Genomic DNA, 16,104 nt, shown 5'->3' on the forward strand with positions numbered 1-16,104 from the left:
ACTACGTATGGCTGCTTGGGAAGGTTCTGCCTTTGGATCTCTTCTCCCTCCACCTCCTCTTGGTGCTGGTCTGCTCTCACAGCTTTAATTGGCTTCTCTGGGAAGAACATTCCCATGTGTGGGATATAGCAACCCCTGACTTCTCTCCCAACTCCAGATCCAAATTTGCAGTGACCACTGAGGACTAACAATCTGAATCCTTACCTCCACCCCAAGAGACTGATGTCAGAGGCTTACATGTTACTCGCTTGCTCAAAACCTCCATGAGCTCCTCACTGCTTACTAAATTTAAGTATATACTCCCTTACACGTGCCAATACCCAATTCCGTTTTATGTGAGGGAATCGAAACAATAGGGGTAGCAGGATGGACATATGAGACCCATAGGCCTTACTCTCCTGAACAGGGTAGCACTGCCTTTCTCCAGACCTTTGTTCCCGCTGGAAGGTCTTCCTTCCTCTCCCTCCTCCCCCCACCTCTCCTCTCTGCCCATCAGTCTTCTCTTTCCTTTCAGGGCCACTGAAGATGAGATTTCCTGCCCAATTGCATAGCTCCTGATTCCCATGTCAGCTGCGATCGCGCCCTCATCTTTGTCACTACGGGTCCTACAGCCTGCTGTGACCTACCTTTGCATTTTTGCTGGCATCTGCCCAGAATGCATGCCTCATGTGGACAGAGGCTGCAGTTTATTTGTTCTCGTTTTCCCACTTGCCCCACCCCCAGCCCATTTTTTCCTGGGTTCTGCATAACAGCAACAATCCTCAGCAAATGAATTTAGTAAATGACTGAAGCCCTATTGAGTTTGAAATGCCTGTGAGACCTCTAAGTTGGAGACACCCAGAAGGGAATACAATATTGGCACTCAGGAGAAAGGCTGAAACTGGAACTAAGGATTTAAAGCCATGGGCATGTATGAGAGCCCCATGGGAGAAAAAGAACTCTGGGGAGTGATTATATTTAACAGGAGAGAGAAGGGGACCAGAAGAGACTAGAAAGGTCAGAGAATTATGAAGACAACAGGTGAGGTTTTTAGAAAGGAGGGGTTGTCATCAGATCTGCATGCTTAGGAATGATGTAAAATGAACTAAAACCCTTAAAAAAAGTTCCTAGTTGGTTTCTCCTTGCTTATGTCCTCTTTGTCGCTGGTTTGTTTTCCACTCTTACTCTTGCCTTTTCTGATTCCCTTCTAAATCACATCTTCACCAAGTTCAGCTGCTTTTCCTCCCAGCACCATTAGTAACATATCTAACATAATATCCCAATAGCTACCTAAGGAGATAATTGGACAAGTACTCAAAATGCACATCTCAGGCTTGTTCATAAAAGTGAAAAACTGGAAACAAATTAGATATTTATCAAGAAGTTGAACACTTTATAGAGAACCTGGATACTGGGGTATGCTGGTATTTTAGTGGGAAGGAAGAAATTTTATCAGGGGTTCCCAGCTAGATATTATTTAAAATCTGAACTCCCCAATGCTTTTTGTTTGTTTGACTGGTTGGGGTTTTTTGTTTGTTTGCTTTTTTTTGTTTTTTGGTGCTGAAACCTGGGATTGAACCAATGCTTTTTTAATAAAAGATTTTTATTGTGGTAACATACATACAATGAATATTTTCCCATTTTAACCACTTATTTATGTACAATTTAGTGACATCCATTGCATTCCCAATTTTGTACCATTATCACCACCATCCATTATCAAAACTTTTTCATCACCCCAGATAGAAACTACTCATTAAACAGTAACTCCCTATTCCCCCACCCCCAAACCCCCAGTCCGTGGCAACCTGTAATCTATTGTCTCTGTGAATTTGCTTATTCTACATTTTTCATGTAAGTGAAAATCATACAATATTTGTCCTTTTGTGTCTGACATTTCATTCAATATGATGTCTTCGAGGTTTATCCATGCTGTAGCATGTATCAGAACTTCATTACTTTTTAAGGCCAATATTCCATTGTATGTGTATACCACATTTTGTTTATCCACTCATCTGTTGATGGACACTCAGGTTGCTTCCCCGTTTTGGCAATTTTGAATAATGCCTCTAGGAACATCAGTGTGTAAATATATTTTTGAGTCCCTGTTTTCAATTCTTTTGGGTATATACCAAGAAGTAGGCTTCTGGGTCATATGTTTAACTTTCTGAGGAGCCACCAAACTGTTTTCCACAAGTGGCTGTACCATTTTACATTCTCACTAACAATTCTCACCATTTTACATTCTCACAACAAATGGCTGTACCGTTTTAGATTCTCACCAACCAGCACTTGTTATTTTCTGTTTTTTACATAGTAGTCATTCTGTGGGTATGAAGTGATATTTCATTGTGGTTTTGATTTGCATTTCTCTAGTGAATAATGATGTCGAGCATCTTTTCATGTGTATTGATCCCCCGTATATCCCTTTGGAGAAATATCTATTCAAGTCCTTTGCCCATTTTTAAATTAGGTTGTTTGTCCTTTTGTTGTTGAGTATACAGAATATATACAGGTTCAGTATATGTAATATATACAGAATGTAGGGGTTCTGTATATATGCTGTATACTGAAGCTTTATCAGATATATGATTTTTGTTTTCTCCCATTCTGTAGATTGCCTTTTGACCTTCTTGATAAGGTTGTTTGAGGAACAAAAGTTTTTAATTTTGATGAAGTCCATTTAGTTTTTTCTTTTGTTGCCCATGCTTTTAGTACTCCCCAATGCATTTTTAACATTTGAGAACATGTCCAAGTTGACCCATTTGCCTAGCTTTGCTTCCTAAAGGCAATATTACTTTGGGGGAACTTCTGTGAAGGTGTGGGTATGAGATAACACTTTAGAATTCCAGTTTCCTGCTGAAATGGCTTCTTTAAGAGGCTCTTCACTCATGTTCTTATTAACCTGTGGTCATCATGGTTTTTCACTTACCGTGGAAAGTGGAACGTGACTGCCTGGAAACTGGTAATACCAAGTACTAGCAGCATCCTTTGCTTCTTGCTGCTTCTCTAGCACTTGGAGTGGTCTTACACATGGTTTAATTTATATCTCTAATAATGAAACTCAGTGTTCAGTTGACAAGATTTAAGCCAGTCCAATGTCTGAGGGCAAATTGTAGGGTATGGCTCCGTCTCATATCTCCCCTCAGATTTATGATATGAGTGAAATCTGGGTAAATTACAAATGAAGAGGGTCATGATTAAAGGGATTGAGGGGGCAATCACACAGGGAAGAGCAGCCAGGAGAGTGTTCTAGAGGAAATGGGTGAACCGAACCCTGGGCATAGTTTTTTATTCTGGTAAAACAAAAACAAAAACAAAACGTCCTTCACACAGAAAGGAGCGTGCAGTTCTAAGCCTCGTGGTGGTCCACTGAGCTAGGATTGCCAAGAGCACTCATTCGACAAATGTTCCTAGATTCTTTCTGTCATGCTTCATCTGCTTCAGCTTCCTATTTTGAAGAGATTGTTTCAGGTGATTTTGATTTAGATCAAAATCTTTGTTTATTGACTCTATCTTGAATTTCCACCTTGGCTTTTACGCCTCTTTTGTTTTTAAGATCAGCAAGTTTCTAAAAGCCAACTTTGAAAACCATAAAATTACCTTGTAATGAATGCCAAAGCAAAGATAATTTTTTGTGTGTATTTATGTGTTGGTAAAGCCACGTGTTCCGGTTTGCTAATGCTGCTGGAATGCAAAATACCAGAAATGGATTGGCTTTTATAAAGGGGGTTTATTTGGTTACAAAGTTACAGTCTTAAGGCCATAAAGTGTCCAAGGTAAGGCATCAATAGCAGGGTACCTTCACTGAAGGGTGGCCATTGGCATCTGGAAAACCTCTGTTAGCTGGGAAGGCATGTGGCTGGTGTCTGCTTGCTCCCAGGTTGCATTTCAAAATGGTGTTCTCCAGAATGTCAGCGTCAGCTTTCAACAGCTATCTTCAAAATGTCTCTCTAAGCTCCAGCTGCTCTGAGGTCCTTCTGTTTGTGAGCTATTATAGGGCTCCAGTAAACTAATCAAGATCCATGCTGAATGGGTGGGGCCACACGTCCATGTAAATAATCTAATCAAAGGTATTACCCATAGTTGGCTGGGTCACATCTCCATGGAAACAGCCTAATCCAAAGATTCCAACCTAATCAACACTAATAAGTTGGCCCCCACAAGATTGCATTAAAGAACATGGCATTTTGGGGGACATAATACATCCAAATCGGTACACCACATAATTTTTTGCTCTGGTCCATTTTAACCACTGAGTGCATAGTGGATAGGTTGCTATATCCAGAGGCCTGGGCTTTAGTCCTGGAGGTCACTAACTGCTCTGGTAACCTTGGGTCACCTCTGGTAACCTTAGGTCACCTTGGTCATACCATTTCATCTCTCTGGTCTACAGTTGGTCATCTTCAGAATGAAAGTGTTGGGCCCGTAATAGCTCCTCCAGCTGCAACATCCTAGAATGATGTCTGTATAATACAGACTCTATCCAGTCTCTATGGAAGTCTTTAATTAAAGTATGATTACATGCTTTTCATATGAAATTAGAATGAAAATCTTTTAGCCTACCTACCATAAAGAATCATTCATTATCATCTTTCCTTACTCTTTCTCACTTCCTACTTCCTAAACTACTTTATAAATAAAATAAAAACCCACAAATTTGACATAGGAAAATGATGAATATAAGTGTGTTTTGCATTCTTCCCTTTGTTTTTTTTTAATTTGTTATAAATCATGAAAGAACATTCTTATATTTGTACTGCTAACCACAGTCCATCATCCACAACAGAGTTCACTGTGTTATACAGTCCCATGTTTTATCTTCTAACTTTCCTTCTAGTAACATACATGACTCCAAACTTCTCCTTTCAACCACATTCACAAATATAATTCAGTACTGTTAATTATACTTGCAATAATGTGCCACCATCACCACTATCCATTTCCAAACATTTACAGTCAACCTAAATAGAAATTCTGCACAAATTAAGCATCAGGTCTCCTTTCTCTACCCCCATTCTATCACCTAGTATCCTATATTCCAGATTCTAATTCTATGATTTTGTTTATTATAATTTGTTCACATCAGTGAGATCATATAATATTTGTTCTTTTCTGTTAGGCTTATTTCATGCAACATATTGTCCTCAAAGTTCATTCATGTTGTTACATACATCAGGACTCCATTCCTTCTCACGGCCGAATGATATTCCATCATATGTATATACCACATTTTGTTTATCCATCATTGCTGGATGGACGCTTAGGTTGCTTCCATCCTTTGGCAATTGTGAATAATGCTGCCATGAACATCAGTGTGCAAATGTCTGTTCACATCCCTGCTTTCAGTTCTCCTGGGTATAGTCATAGTATCAGGATTGCCAGATCAAAAGGTAATTCCCATGCTTAGTTTCTTGAAGAACCACCAAACTGCCTTCTACAGCAGCTGTACCATTTTACATTCCTACTAACAGTGAATGAGTGTTCCCATCTCTTCACATCTTCTCCAACACTTGTAGATTCCTGTTCTGTTTTATTTTTTTAAATAATGACCATTCTAGTAGATGTGAAATGATACTTCATTGTGGTTCAAAATTTTTTTTTCATGCATGTCTTTATTTTATTTATTATCTACCCATACACTGGATAAAGGGAGTGTCAGTGACAAGGTTTTTACAATCACACTGTCACAAAATGAAAGCTATATAGTTATACAATCATTATCAAAGATCAAGGCCACTGGATTATAGTACAACAATTTCAGGTATTTCCTTCTGGCTATTCTAATACACTAGAAACTAAAAAGAAATATCTATATAATGAGTCAGTAATCTATTTTCTTCATGCTGAAAAGAGTGTCAACATTATGGGATAGAGGAATGAAACTGGTTGATGTTCTTGGAGAGACTGGTACCTCTGGGTTTCAGGGCTTATTTGGCATAGGGCCCATCTGGAGGCTTTAAGTTTCTGAAAAAATAAACTTAATAGGTAAGACTTTTATAGAGTCTTAGACAGACTCCAAAGTGTTTCAGGAATATTGTTGGTTGGGGCTGGGCATACTGTGACAATTTGCAATATCTGGCTGAAGCTTGCATAAGAGTAACCTCCAGAATGACCTCTTGACTCTATTTGAAATCTCTTAGCAACTGAAACTTTGTTTCATTTCTCTTCCCTCTTTTGGTTAAGAAGGCATTGTCAATCCCATGATGCCAGGGCCAGCCTCATCCCTGGGAGTCATGTTCCATGTTGCCAGGGAGACTTACACCCCTGTTAGTCATGTCCCACATAGTGGGGAGGGTAATGAGTTTATTTGCAGAGTTTGGCTTAGAGAGGCCACATCTGAGTAACAAAAGAGGTTCTCTGTGAGTGACTCTTAGGCATAATTATAAGTAGGCTTACCTTTGCCATTATAAAAATAAGTTTCATAAGGGCAAGCCTCAAGATCGAGGGCTTGGCTTATCAAATTGGGGGTCCTTAATGCTTGAGAGAATATCAGGAATTCTGCAAGTGGGGAAGTTTAATATTTCCAAATTTTATCTCCAGTCCCTCAAGGGGCTTTGCAAATACTTTTTTTTATTTTCTGACCCAAATTCTCTGGAATGTATCAGGGTATTAAAATAACCTGTATAGAATAACAAGATCTCATTCCCTATTCTAGTTTCCATGTAATTAGATTGTTTAAATAAACTGACCAGACAGGTTAAGTTAGATAGTGTGGTACAGAAAATGTTAATTTTGGACAAAATAAACATCTGTTCCTTTGGTCTCACACAGAAGTTGAAGTTTTAAAATACAGACAATATCATCCTTTACTCTGTATTCTGATTTACCTTAGTCCTAACCAGATTAGCTTCATTCCTATCTCTAATTGAAGTCTGATTACTTTTTCATCTTCTTTACCAGTTGCTGAACAGAGTAATGCTGACTTTCAGAGTTGCATAACTCTGAGTGTCAGGTGTCACACAGACACCCAAAGTTCCAGGGAACTACCAGGTTATACACAAAGAGCTCAGCATCTCAGAATTTAGAGATAACAGTTAAAACTCGGGAATCAATGTGACTGCCGTAAGAGCTTACAGTCAAGGAAACTTTACAATTAAGCCTTATTGAACATTCTATGCTACTTGATCATTGATTGCCCAATCTCTTCCAACTCTCTATCTCCTGATAACCTATGCTCTCAGATTTCGTTCTCAGAGTTTTCTCATTATAGTTAGTTTATATTAATGAGGCCATATAATATTTGTCCTTTTGTTTCTGGCTTATTTTGCTCAATATAATGTCCTCAAGGTTCATTCACCTCGTTGCCTGCCCCCACGACTTCATTCCTTTCTGCAGCTGCACGATATTCCATTGTATGTATACACCACAGTTTGCCCCTCCACTCTTCAGTCGATGTACCCTTGGGCTGCCTCCACCCATTGGCAATCGTGAATAATGCTGCCTTAAACACCATTGTGCAAATGTCTCTTTGTTTCCCTACTTCCCATTCTTCTGAGTATATACCTAGTAACTGGATTGCAGAACCATATGGCAACCCTGTACTTAGCCTCTTGTGGAACTGCCACACTGTCCTCCAGAGGCGCTGCACCGTTCTACTTCCCTACCATGAGTGAATAGATATATCTCTCTCTCCACATCTTCTCTAGCACTTGTATCTTTCTGATTATTTTTTAAACAGTTTTATCCACACACCATACAATCCATCCTAAGTGTACAATCAATGGCTCCTGGTATAATCACATAATTATGCATTCACCATCACAATCTATATGAGAACATTTCCATTTCTTCTGCAAAGAAAGAAGAAAAAAGAAAAAAGAAAAAAAGAAGAAGAAAAAAGATCCCGTATGTCTCCCATATATCCCCTTCTTACTGACATTTAGCTTTGGTATATTGGCTTTGTTACAATTAGTGCAAGCATCTTACAATATTACCATTAACTATAGACTCTAATTTGCCTTGATTGTATTTTTTTCCACTATACCATCCAATTTTCAGCACCTTCCAATGTTGACGTTCATTTGTTCTCCTTCATTTAAAAACGTTCTTATATTTATATGTCTAATCACCATCATTGGCCACTCTAGGTTTTGCTAAGATATACAATCCCAGTCCTTATCTCCAATCTTTCCTTCTGGTGTCATCCATGTTCTTAGTCTTCCTCTTTCAACCATACTCACACTCACCTTTGTTCAGAGTACTTATAATATTGTATTACCATCATATAATATTATGCTATCCACAATTCTCAAATTTTGCTCTTCAATATTAGTCCATATTAGTAAGACCATAAAGTATCCTTACTGATGGTTTTCATTTCTACACTCTTCTCCAAACCTCTCTCTCTCCTGTCTTTTCCTATCTGCCTGTAGTGTTCCCTTTAGTATTTCTTGTAGAGCAGGTATCTTGTTTGCAAACTCTCTCAATGCCTGTTTGTCTGAAACATTTTTGAAAGACAGTTTTGCCAGATATAGAATTCTTGGTTGGAAATTTTTCTCCTTCAGTATCTTAAGTATATCATACTACTGCCTTCTTACCTCCATGGTTTCTACTGAGAAATTTGCATATAGTCTTATCAAGCTTCCTTTGTATGTGATGGATCACTTTTTTCTTGCTGCTTCCAGAATTCTCTCTTTGTCTTTGGCATTTGATAATCTGATTATTAAGTGTCTTGGACTTGGTCTACTCAGATCTATTCTTTTGGGGGTACATTGTGCTTCTTATATCTGTAATTTTATGTCTTTCAAAAGAGATGGGAAATTTTCAGTGATTATTTCCTCCATTATTGTTTCTGCCCCTTTTCCCTTCTCTTCTCCTTCTGGGACACCCATGACACATTTATTCATGTGCTTCATGTTGTCATTCAATTCCCTGAGATCCTGCTCATAGTTTTCCATTCTTTTCCCTATTTGTCCTTTTGTGTGTAGCATTTCAGATGTCGTATCCTCTAGCTCCTGAATCCTTTCTTCTGCCTCTTCAAATCTGCTGTTATATGTCTTCATTGAGTTTTTCTTCTCTTGTATTGTGCCTTTCATTCCCATAAGTTCTGCCAATTGTTTTTTCGAACTTTCGAGTTCTTTCTCATGTTTGCTGAATGTCTTCTTTATATCCTTCATCTATTTTGCCATATCTTCCCTCAACTCATTGATTTGATTTAGCATATTTGTTTGAAGAACTTTAATTAGTTGTTTCAACTCCTGTATCTCATTTGAAGTGTAAGTTCGTTCCTTTGACTGGGCCATATCTTCATTTTTCCTAGAGTGATTCAAAATTTTTTGTTGTCTAGGCCTCTGTTTTCCTTGATTACCCCAATCAGATTTTCCCAGAACATATGGGCCCAGGTCTCAGGAGGAGGCTGTATTCAGTATCAAGTTTCCCTGAGGGTGAGACCCAGAGGTTGTTAGGCTCTCCTGTGAGGCCTCTAAACTCTGTGCTTTTCCTATCCTGCCCAACAGGTGGTGATTGTCAGACTGCAGCTCCCCACTGGCATAAAGAGATGCGTTGCCTTTAATTCTCAATGGACTCTGTCCTGGCCAGGGGCTGAGGGTGTCAGAAGCCAAGCTTAAGCTGTTTCTGTTTTTTTCTTCCCCCAGGCCCTGGTGTCTGAGTTCTCTAAGGGAGGGCAGCCACTTGAGCTGAGCACCGCCCCCCCCCCCACCTTTTCTTAGGGAAGACAAGCCCTTTAGGGAATTATCTTCTACACTTGAGTTTTTCCTTTGACTCTCTGGCTATCTTAACTCCACCCTTGCCTGGGTCATTGCTGACAACTGAAAATGGCTGAGGCTTTCTCTAAGGAGATACTTGGAATGAGAGAAAAAAAAAAAAGGAAAAAAGAAGTCCCCTTTTCAGAGCCAGCCCCCAGCCCTCCAGTTCATCAGGCAAGAACCAGAGTTGGTACTCGATTCTGTGTACCCCTTTTCTTGGGACACAGCCCTTTTCTAGTATTCTGAGCTCAGCAGACTCCAAAAGCCTCTGTTTTATTTATTTATGTATTTTTTTCCATCAGCCCTGCCTCCTCTCTGCCAGGAGAAAGCTCTGGGTTCCTTTCCTGCCTTTTCCAGGTTTATGTGTACCCACAGCATATATTTAGTAGTCCAAGTTTGTTAATTAAAATTGCAATTGGTTGAGCTACATTCCCTTGCTCCTGGCAGGGACTGCTGCTTTTTCCCAAGGGGAAGTTTTCCAACTAAGCCTGCCATGCTGGTGGGGGAGGGGCACCAGCTCCGCAGTTTGGGGAGCTTTACTTACATTTCTATGATGTGATCTCAGCCATTCCACCCATTCCAGACTGGTGTACGATGTGTATTCAGTCACGGATGTCCCCTCATCAGTTGTTCCAGACTATTTTCTAGTTTTTCCTGGCTATTTACTAGTTGCTCTAGGGGACTGACTGGATTCCACAGCTCCCTATGCTGCTGTCTTGTCCCACCTATCACATAATTTTTAAAAGGGAAATAATTCAGATAGAAGCAGCTCTTCTTTACACATAGAGGTAAAAATTCGTTTTAGAAAAGGAAATAAGCTAACTAGACACTTTTCTTTAAAAATGTTTAAAATCTTCAGATGGCAATTTCAGAAACTAAATAGTATAACTGAATTTGAAAACATCTACCTTTTAAACAGGGAATGGGGTGGGGGGAGAAAGGTGCTAATGTCACAGTGGTAATGAGCTTTGGCTTTGACCCTCACAACTTTGGCTAGGCTCTCATCACACAATTTGAAAACAAGGGTGTTTCAGACTAAGCATATACTTCCATCCACATCTCAGTCTCCTATAAATAATGCTGTCAAAAGTTGGGAAGGGGGCGAGGGGCTTTTCTTGCCCTTTATTTAAAAATGTCGGTACTTGGAGACATGCATTTTTGTTTCTCCTTATCTCTATTCTGATTCCTTGGTATTAAGGAATCAGAACTGAGAGAAGAGGGAATTCTATGCAAGTGACCCATTGTGACCTCAATGAAATAATTGAGGCCAAGTGCCAACAATACTTTACCAGAGTGTAAATATTGACAGGAGAGCCTGAATGCATCCGAGCCAGTGCAGTATTTGCAGGTGGGGTGTTCCCAGTGCAGACAACGGCGCTCAGCACACTATGGACCCACCAGAGCTGGGGGAGCTGGGCTGCGGCTCCACTGGACGGACAGCTCCCAGGAGTCTCTGGAATCCCACCCACTGGCCCTCTGTGTGTTCAGTGACTTTCAAAAGGAGAGAAATGTGGCTTTGCGGATCCTCAGCTATTGGCGTGAAGCCTAGTGTGCAAAATCTGTTTCTAATTTGCAGTGGGGGTTTAAACAACCTATTTTTGAAAACTGAAATTATATTCCACTGTTATTTATTCCTTAGTATTAACATCAAAGGCAGTTATAAATTTAATTATCTTATCTACAGCAAATGCTTTAAAGGTAACAGTGCATATCACTTTAAAGTTAGTCCTATGAAGTAAAAGCAAACTCATGATTTTAAACAGTGATGTAAAGTCCCAAACAAGGTGATCTAAAATAATAAATTATGGCCTTGGAACACCAAAACTGCATCAGTTGAGTCCTATTAGAACAGAAAGTAACCAGAAAAATAGGAAACACACAGTTGCTTAAGGTTTACAGATGCTGCCTGTATTTCTTAGATATCAGGCAGAGTCTTATCCAAACCAGATTTGTAAACATCACTTCTCTGTGGATGACTTTTAGTTATTGCGTTACAGATCCTTTGATCGATTTTTCTCTGCTGCAACACATCTTTTATGAGGCCATTCTCACCAGGGCACTGCTGTTACAGTGGCTCCAGCACCAGAGTGGCACCCTTCTTCAAGCAAAAGAATCGGAAAAGATCTTTAGGTCTTGGTCTGCTAAAGAACTTGGCACTACAAAGCATTCTGGAAGGCAAGTGGATAGAATGTAACCCTGTTAATGGAAGAAACTCTCCACCTGGAAGCTCCCATGCTCTTGATTTTTCTGTCTCAATCTGAGTAAGTTTTGAACAGAGGAATTTTTTGGCTGTTGCCACCACCAGCTCCAACAGCTCCTCCTCCACCTCCTGAGGGTAGTCCTTTATGTTGTTGGCTGAATTGTGGTATTTTTTTCCCAACATATTCAAATGCAAAGAGTATCTGGAGGTCTGTTGGCTGGGAATAATGAGCTATCGCAAGGCATATCTTTTTGGCACATTCAGGACCTGATGAAATCTGACAGTCCTGAAATCTTTACAATAAATAATTAACTGTTGGATTAAATTTCAGTTTCTGTTTGGGATCTAGGACTTTCTGTTTCCTCTTGTGGTCATTCACTGTGACACTTTGTTCAATACATGTTAAAGGGACATCGTGTTCACCAAGAAGAAGGTTTTTATAATGGAATGTCTGTATTGGCATTGGATCATCTGTAATAAAGGAAATTTTGAAGTTACTGCGTATCAGCTTTCCCCACAAATCGTACTGACTTGTGTCTGTTGCAATGCCTTTTCTCACAAAATTGACTTCATTTATGACAATTTCTCCTGGCAAAAGGACTGGCTCCAGTTTTTTAATCTTCGGTTCCAAATTAAGTCTATCGGAGGCAGGAGGTACGATCTGAACGTGGCTCTGGCGGCTTGAGGGAGAACACGGTGCTGTGGTCTATTTTCCCCCGGGACCGCTGCTAAGCGGCAGTCGCGCTGACGCCTCTGGGCGGAGAGGCCCGTGCAGGTGTGTGTCTGCGGCCGCCAGGCGGGACCCACTGACGGGCGGGAACGCGGTGGAGCGCTGGCCTGAGCGGGAAGGAGCAGGGGCAGGGCCCGGCCCACGTGGGCACTGGGGCCCATCTCCCGAAGGGCTGAAGGCTGGCAGCTCCCGGCTTCTATGCCCTGCTGGCACAGGAACTCAAGGCTTGCTCGTTGCGCCTGCTGCCCGTGACCTTAGCAAGGGTGCCGGGGACTTAGGGCCAAGGGCTACCTTTGCAACCCATATATTTTGATATGTTGCATTCTCATTTTCATTCCTCTTGAGATATTTATTGATTTCTTTTGTAAGTTCTTCACTGATCCACTGATTGCTTAAGAGTATGTTGTTTAATTTCCATATATTTGGGAATTTTCCAATTCTCTGCCTGTTATTGGTTTCAATCTTTATTCCATTATGATCAGAGGAAGTGCTTTGTATAATTTCAATCTTTTTAAATTTATTGAGACTTGTTTAGTGTCCTGACATGTGGTCTATCCTGGAGAATGATCCATGAGCACTTGATAAGAATATACATCCTGCTGTTTGGGGGTGCAATGTTCTGTATGTGTTGGTTAGGTCTAGTTCATTTATCGTATTATTCAAGTTCTCTGTTTCCTTATTGATCTTCCATCTATATGTTCTATCTATTGATTAGAGTGGTGTATTGAAGTCTCCAGCTATTATTATAGAGGTGTCTATTACTCCTATCAGTTAGTGTTTGCCTCATCTACTTTGGGGCACTCTGGTGAGGTGCATAAATATTTATGATTGTTAGGTCTTCTTGGTGGATTGCCCTTTTTATTAATAGATAATGTCCTTCTTTGTTTATTATAACAGCTTTTGACTTGAAGTCTATTTTCCAATATTACTACAGCTACCCCAGCTATTTTTTTGGTTAGCGTGCATGGAATATCTTTTTTTCAACCTTTTATTTTCAACCTATTTGTGTCTTTGGGCTAAAGTGAATCTTTTGTAGACAGCATATAGTTGGATCATACTTTTTAAAATCTATTCTGCCAATCTGTCTTTTGATTGGGGAGTTTCATTCATTAACATTCAATGTTATTACTGTAAAGGCAGTACTTACTTCAACTATTTTATCCTTTGGTTTTTATATGTTGTGTCTTATTTTTGTCTCTCCTTTTACTCTTTTACTTATTCTTACTAATAATCTTCATTTCTACACTCTCCTCTAAGCCTCTCTCTCCTATCTTTTCCTTTCAGCCTGAAGAACTAACTCCCTTTTGTATTTCTTGTAGGGCAGTTCTCTTGTTGACAAACTCTCAGTTCTGTTTATCTGTGAATATTTTAAACTCCCCCTTGTTTTTGAAGGATAGTTTTGCTGGATAAAGACTTCTTGGCTGGCAGGTTTTCTCTTTCAATACCTTAAATATATCATACCACTGCCTTCTCACCTCTATGGTTTCTGATGTGAAATCAGTACTTAGTCTTATTGCAGTTCCCTTGTATGTGATGAATCACTTTTCTCTTGCTGCTTTCAAGATTCTCTCTTTATCTTGGGCATTTGACATTCTGATTAGTATGTGTCTCAGAGAAGTTCTGTTAGGATTTATTCTGTTTGGAGTATATTGTGCTTCTTGGACATGTATATTTATGTCTTTCAAAATAGTGTGGAAATTTTTGGCTTTTATTTCTTCAAATATTCTTTCTGCTCCTTTTCCCTTCTCTTCTCTTGGGACAACCATGATGCATATCTTTGTGTGCTACATGCTGTTATTCAAATCCCTGAGATCCTGCTCAGTTTTTTCTATTCTTTTCTCCATCTGTTCTTCTGTCTGTAAGATTTCTTTGCCCATTCTTTTAGTTCACTGATTCTTTCTTCTGCCTGTTCAAATCTGCTTGTATGCCTCTAGTGTATTTTAAATCTCTTCTATTGTGCCTTTCAGTCCCATAATTTGTTATGTTTCTTTTCATACTTCCAAACTCTTATTTATGCTCATCCAGTGTCTTCTTAATATTCTTTGTCCTTTTATGTATATTTTCCTTCATCTCCTTGAATTGATTTAAGAGATTTGTTTGAACGTCTTTGATTAGTTGTTCCAGATTCTGTGTCTCTCCACAGTTTTAATTTGTTCCTTTGACTGGGCCATATCTTCTTGTTTCTTAGTACGGTTTGTAATTTTTTGGTGATGTCTAGGTATCCAGTTATCTTGATGAGTTTACTCTGAAGATCAGATTCTCTCTCTTGAGTAGGGTTTTATTTCTGGTTTTTATTTTTTATTTTTATTTTTTTTATTTTTGATTAACTTTGTGTTAAGCTTCTTCTTTGACACTTGGTTCAACTCATTCTACAGCTTTAGAATTTCCTGTTTTTAATTGATCAGATTTTGTCAGCTCTTCTTCATCTGATTCTTGCCCTGAAAATATGGTACTAGTTTGCAACTGTTTCAGCGTCCTTTCCTCTGTTTCTTCTTCAGGAATCTTGAACTCTTCTGTTTGTTTTCATTTTACCTCTATAGTTTTTTTTGTTGTTGTTGTTGTTGGTTTTTTTTTTTTTAAACACTCTTTTCATGGCAAATTCTGGGAGGATGGTCACCCTGGAGAGTACTTTCCCAAGTCAGTATCTCCCAGGTCGAACAGGGCCAGGGATCCAGCTCCAAAGAGCCCAGTGGAGAGGGGCAGGAAAGGTTTCAAAAGCCTTTTTGACAACTCCCCAGAGCTGTGCTTTCCTGGCCTGTGTGACAGATGGTGCCCTTCAGCAAACTGTTTACTGCTGCCCTAAGGAGGCCCTGAATCTTTAAACCTCCACCGTGTCCACCCCGTCGTGGGTAAGATTGAAACAGTGGTCACAGCGGTCCCTGTCTGGGGTGGGCTGAAATAGCAGCTCAGAGTAGGGGTCTGGTGAACCAAATTCATTGATCAAAACCGTGATCAGTGTTCAGCGATGCCCCCCACCCCTTCCTTGGGGAAGAGTACTTCCACAGCCTTCTCTATCCACAGCAGTTAGCCAGAGTCCAGACCCCTAGGCGGCCCTCCTTGAGAGTGGGGTCAGGCACCAGCAGCCACTGCAGAGCAAGCTACTCACAGTTCTTTACTGCAGTTTGTCAGCCTCTTTGTCTCGCTCTTCTCTGGGTGCTGGATAGTGCTCCCCTGGCCTCCGAAGACCCAGAACAGTTGTTTCAGACAGTTTCTGCCCATCTATTAGCTGTTTTGGAGGAGGAGCTCCCTTTGTTTTGACTACTGGATCTCCCTTTTCTGCCATCTTCCCAGGTAGTTCTCTCTAATACGTTTTTAATTGCTACTTTTCTAGCAATTGCAATTTACAATGTGCACAGTTTATTTATTTGCACAGTTTGTTTTTAATATCTATATAAACTTTGTGAGTGAGGACTGCTCACTCTGTTGAACTCCAGGCCCTCAAGTACAGTGCCCGGCACAAAGTAGGTTATATTGAGATCCTGCAGTTT

General features: G+C 40.0%; 1 pseudogene; it reads right to left on the minus strand.

Moving 5' to 3' along the window:
- Positions 1 to 11,529: 11,529 nt before the first annotated feature.
- On the minus strand, positions 11,530 to 12,777 carry LOC119516441 (annotated as a pseudogene).
- Between the last annotated feature and the right edge of the window lie 3,327 nt (positions 12,778 to 16,104).

Source organism: Choloepus didactylus, chromosome 20 (assembly GCF_015220235.1).
Source record: "Choloepus didactylus isolate mChoDid1 chromosome 20, mChoDid1.pri, whole genome shotgun sequence".
NCBI classification, from domain to species: Eukaryota; Metazoa; Chordata; class Mammalia; order Pilosa; family Megalonychidae; genus Choloepus; species Choloepus didactylus.